Consider the following 5,545-nt stretch of genomic DNA (forward strand, 5'->3'; position numbering starts at 1 on the left):
GATGGATCAAACGCTATGAGGCAAAAAGTGTCATTTTTAGTCATTTGAGGGTATTTTTGACCTCTTTTGAGCCCCCGGGGACGCCGAATCTCAGTGTACATGGATAACGGTGCAGTTTCAGGCATTAACACATGTATATTTGAGCTGACCACCGTAAAAAAACAACACTATATAGTCAGGCAGATAAAGTTTTTGTTGAGAAATATGAAAATGGGGAGCGGCACATGTACTATTTTATAAATATAATTATGCATTAACACGTGTTTGGTCGTCTACAACTCATCAGATTCAGCCACTCTGATGAGTCGTAGACAACGAAACACGTGTCAGTGTGTGTGTGTATATATATATATATATATATATATATATATGCATGTAAAAGCATAGCGTTGAACGAGAACTACAAAGCAGTGAAATCATCAGTTTTAGAGAGATTCTTCTTCTTCTTCTTCTTATTCTTATTATTCTTCTTCTTATTATTGTTATTATTATTTACTCACTAGGAGTTGGCACACAAGCCGCCGTCTAAGATTGCTCCTTAAGAACAACATGTGGTGTTACATGAAGTCTGTGTGACAACAAGTCTTCCCAGATTTCCAGTATTCTCCACCCTTTGCAAAAGAATTTGCATTATCGCAACAGCCGCTTACAATTGATTTCTAGTTGGCGGCGGCTATTCGTCTTTGTTGGAATTTGGGCGGAAATAAGCCCCCCAAGGTACCAGTCCGCTTTGCACTCATTCAACAGAAGTCTGGTTAGTGCTTTTTCTCCTCGGACTTTACATCCTCCTTGACTCTCATTATTTGGTGTGGTGTCCGTTGGTGGTGACACTCACAGATAAAAATAGGCAGTACCTTACAATTTTAGGTTCAGTTCTCATGATTCCATGTGATATTCCCTGTGTTTTATATGTAGCCTGTGTCTGTGTCCATGTTGTGTGTAATTTAGAAATATGGCACGCTTTAAGAATTTGCGTGCAATCCTTGGAAATGGGTCATGCTAATGTTCTCTGTATCATTCTATTTTTAGTATATGAACTGCATAAGCTTATTATTATTATTATTATTATTATTATTATTATTATTATTATTATTATTATTATTGGCTCACATGGCGCTTTCACACAAGTCAACAAACGATCTGATTGGAAACTTGTGGTGTTCTCTGGAAGCTGAGTGACAACAAGTCTCCTCAGACGTCCAGTTCTCTCCATCTCCTTCTATAGCATTTGCAAATGAATTTGCATCATCGCAACAGCTTCTTACCATTGATTTCTCGCCGGCAGTGGCCATTGGTTTATATTGGAATTTGAGTGGCACTAAGCCTCCCCAGAGTCCCAGTTCTCTTTGCGCTTGTCCAACCGAGGTCTGGCTGGCGCTCTCTCCTCGGCCTTTCAATCCTTCTTAGCCCGTCTCAGCTCTTTGGTGTTACTTTTTTATTGGGAGGAGCGGTGTGAAACCAAGGGGGGGGATGCATGATGGGAGTGTAGAACTTGTAGATATGCAGCTTCGGTGTTCTTCATTCTCTGTAACGCTTATTCGTTATATTGTCTTCTTGTGTTATTCCCCGCATTCAAGGGGTTTCCTTAATATTTCAGTCGTTTTCATTATCGTTAGTCGTTATACTTTTGCAGTTATTCCTCTGATTCAAATTTCTGACATTCTTTTTTCGAAGTTTTTCGGAATTGTTTCTAGTGCCCCTACTATTATCGGTACTATTTGGATTTTCTTCATCACCCAAATCCCTTTTAACTCTCTGGCTAGTTCTGTGTGTTTGCTTCGTTTCTGCTTTTCTTTCATACTCACCCTGTGGTCAGCTGGGACAGCAAAGTATACGATTTTACAGGATGTTTCTTTCTTGTTAATTATTACGACATCTGGTCTTCTTGCTTGTATGGGTTTGTCCGTTTATATGTCCATGCTCCATAGGATTTTGTAGTTCTCGTTTTCAAGTGTTGTTGCGGGTTTATGCTTGTACAATTTGTCTATACGCTCAAAATGCAGTCGTTTGCACAATTCCTAGTGCACCGCCCTCACCACTTGGTCATGCCTGTTTTTTGTATTCCTTTTGGGCCAGTTTGCTGCATTCACTTACTATATGATTTATCGTTTCGTCTCATTGTCCACAGAGTCTGCATTTGCTGTTTTCTTGTGTTTTATCGATTCTTGATTTGATATGGTTGGTTCTTATCGAGTTATCTTGTGCTGCAGTTATTAGAGATTCAGTTTCTCGGTTTATATGTCATTTTCGCATCCATGTCTAGGTGTTTTCGTTATTCTCATCTTTTATTATTCTTATGAATCTTCCGTGGAGTTGTTTCTCTTCCCACTTCTCTTTTCTCATTTTGTCATTTGTTTCTCTGTTTTCTGTTTTGTTGTTTTTTTTTCAGTGTTTCTCGCTGACAAAATTATCCTTTCAGTGTTTTGCATTATATATTTTTCTAGTTCTTTTTTCGTGTCCTTCACACAGTCTTCTATACAGATCAGTCTTCTCCCGCCGTCTTTCAGTTTCACGTACAGCCTGTCAATATCGTCCTTTGCGTGTAGTGCATTATGCATAGTCATGAGTTTGCTGGTTTTCTGGTCGAGTTGTCTCAGTTCTTCTTTTGTCCACCCTATAAACGGTCCAGAGTATCTTACTAGTGATACTGCCCATATATTTATACCTTTTATTAGGTTTCTGCTATATAATTTCGTTTTCAGGGGTTTTCTTGTTCTCCTGAGGTATTCCTTTCCTATTTTCTCTTTCAATTCCCTTACTCTGATGGTGTCCGCTTCCAGAATTCCCAAATATTTATAGTCGTCTTTTTCCCCTAGTGCCCTCATTTCTGTTTGGTTGAGTAGTTCCATGCCTTCTGTCATTTTCAGTTTTCCCTTTCTTATAACTAGTTGGAGGCACTTTTCCATTCCAAATTCCATTTGGATATCTTGATTATTATTATTATTATTATTTCTTACTAACTAGATAATCGAATACGACACCTTACTTTTGAAAGTTAGTTTCTGAATTTTTGAGATGAGAATTGATGATTTTATTTATTTTGAGAACTGTTTTCATTTTAGATATTATTCGCACAACAACACGAGTCATTGCGAAACGAGACCATGCTACATCAATGGATTAACTAAAGCTTCCGTCAAACACCCGTGCAGATTGGAAAGTTCGGCAGAAAGATTCCCGCGTTTAGCAAAATATATCTGAGGAAGATCGGAAATTGTATCAGTCGAAATGCGCGAATAATTCTAAGTAGTCCGAATTATGTAAATGATTCAAATAGCGAAGACATCTTCTTATTTTCATTCTAAACTTATAAGTTATTAAACCAAATAAATACATTTAATACATACTAGCCTCCTCTTCCACGTCCACATTGTTCTTGTTCTTTTTTCTTCTTTTTTCTCTTCTTCTTTTTCATTTTTTATTCTTCTTTTTCTTCTTTCTTCTTCTTCTTTTTCTTCTTTCTTCTTCTTTTTCTTCTTCTTTTTCTTCTTCTTCTTCATCTTATTGTGTTATTGTTTGACTAAATGAACCCCTTTTATCGTTCTTCGACTTTTATTCGTTTTCTTCAGCCTTCATCTTCTTCAATTCCTCATCTTCATTCTTTTGGTTCTCCTTTTCGTTCCTTCCCCGTTTCTTCTTCTTCTTCTTCTTCTTCTTCTTCTTCTTCTTCTTCTTCTTCTTCTTCTTCTTCCATCACTTATTATCATCATAATTATCTCTCTTAATCGTCTACTTTCCTTCTCCATCCCTTCTTCACAATACAATCTATTTATCATCATCTTCTCGCCATCATCCTCTTTTCCTCTTCTCTACCATCTCTATTCCTGCCATCCCCTTTCGATTACTCTTTTCATTCACATTAAAAAGAAACGTACAGTTTGTCGTTCTTTTATATCCACCCCTTTTTATATTTGCTTTACTTTTTTTGCAACCTTCGCGTCATCTACTCACCTCCACCCAACGAATTTCATCTAAACCGGACGTCCAACGCACCTCGGCCTATTCACGTTTTTTTAAAACTTACCTTAGTGAGTGAGTGAGTGAGTGAGTCACTCACTCACTCACTCACTCACTCACTATATCTTTCTAATAATAATATTCGTTTCTTTCTGTTCTAATTGTACGTGTCTTTTATTTTCTTCGTCGACTTTGAGTCCACGAGATGAGAACAGAAATTAATGGCACTAATTAAGCATTGAAACAAAACCAGAAGACAAAGCGGCGTGACAGCCGTCGCCTCTACATCGTCACCTGTATTGGGTTACCCGCAGGACGCGTTGAAAACGCATTGAACCAAGCAGAGCAAGGTAACAACCCTCTGACAGAACCCTCGTTTTTACGGTGATTAGTGTAGAAAAAGTCAATGGAACACATAGATCACTGTCAAGTAGGAAAACAAAACAAAAATGAAGACAGTTTTCGAATAAGGAAATCCGATTCGTGTCAGACGAGAAAGAACGAATGGACAACCGGTGTTGAATACCCCCCCATCCAAATAATAATGTAATTAAATCGTTTCGGACATTAACGCGTATTCGCTGGAGCAAGCGCAACTCAAGTACGATTTAAAATTGTAGATTGTTTCCGTCGTTTAAACCGATTAGAATGGACATGTGTTAATATTATTTATAATGTTAGTGAAGTTATCACGATCTCTCAAATTTCCAAGTTGCATGAAGACATGTTACCTTTTTAATATTTGTACCTAATTATTAATTATTAAGATTTTTGATCAAGTTTTCTTGAGTTTTGAAATAAATTCATAATCAACATGTCGTATGAATCTTAAAAAATGTTATTGCCGGCATCGGTTTTACCCGATATTTTTCCAGCAAGAATTTCTTATAGAAAGACATCGCGTACTAATGGGAAGGACCCCGTGAAAGTTTCCAACATCCGAAGTGAAAGTTATATTGTGGAACGATCTGGATTCGAACATGGAATATCCAGGTCGTCAGGTCGTGTCGTTAAGCACATAATCATTCTTACCTCCTCAAAATAAATTAAGACATGGTAAGAGATGCTTTTTGATGTAAAGCGTTAACGCAGCCACTATATTACTAATATAGAAACAAGTGAAGCGTGCATGGATCCCCGTAAGTACACATTAAACGAGACATAAAAAAATGACTAAGTTAAGCATTTGCCCCTCATTTAGCCCCCAAATCCCCAGGAGACGTCAAATCCTGGTGAAAATGAACAAACTGTGTAGTTTTAGGCCTTAACATATGTAACTTTGAGTTCTGCACCATGCAAAAAAAGAAATAAATAAGTCCACCATTTGACCCCCCCCCCGCCCATTTAGCCTCCCAAATCCCCAAGGCCTTAACATATTTAAATTTGAGTTCAGCACCATGGAAAACTGCTATATAGACATACACAGAAAATTTTGGACGAAATATGGCATAAATAGGCCCAAAAATGGAGTATTTTTATTAGCCCTAAAAGAGCCCTTGGGACACATACAAACGTCATCGCGAAGTATAGACAAACAAAATTATATAGAAATCAGTTAGTTACAACTTTTCAGAAAGTTTTATACAAA

At 37.4% G+C, this 5,545-nt stretch overlaps 1 non-coding gene across 1 annotated transcript; it reads right to left on the reverse strand.

Moving 5' to 3' along the window:
• Positions 1-946: 946 nt before the first annotated feature.
• On the reverse strand, positions 947-1,049 carry LOC145258563 (U6 spliceosomal RNA). The gene has a single exon (XR_013864106.1). It is a non-coding gene; the product is annotated as a U6 spliceosomal RNA (small nuclear RNA).
• Positions 1,050-5,545: the final 4,496 nt, after the last annotated feature.

Source organism: Euprymna scolopes, chromosome 33 (assembly GCF_053919585.1).
Source record: "Euprymna scolopes isolate OS-2025 chromosome 33, ASM5391958v1, whole genome shotgun sequence".
In the NCBI taxonomy this organism is placed as follows: domain Eukaryota; kingdom Metazoa; phylum Mollusca; class Cephalopoda; order Sepiida; family Sepiolidae; genus Euprymna; species Euprymna scolopes.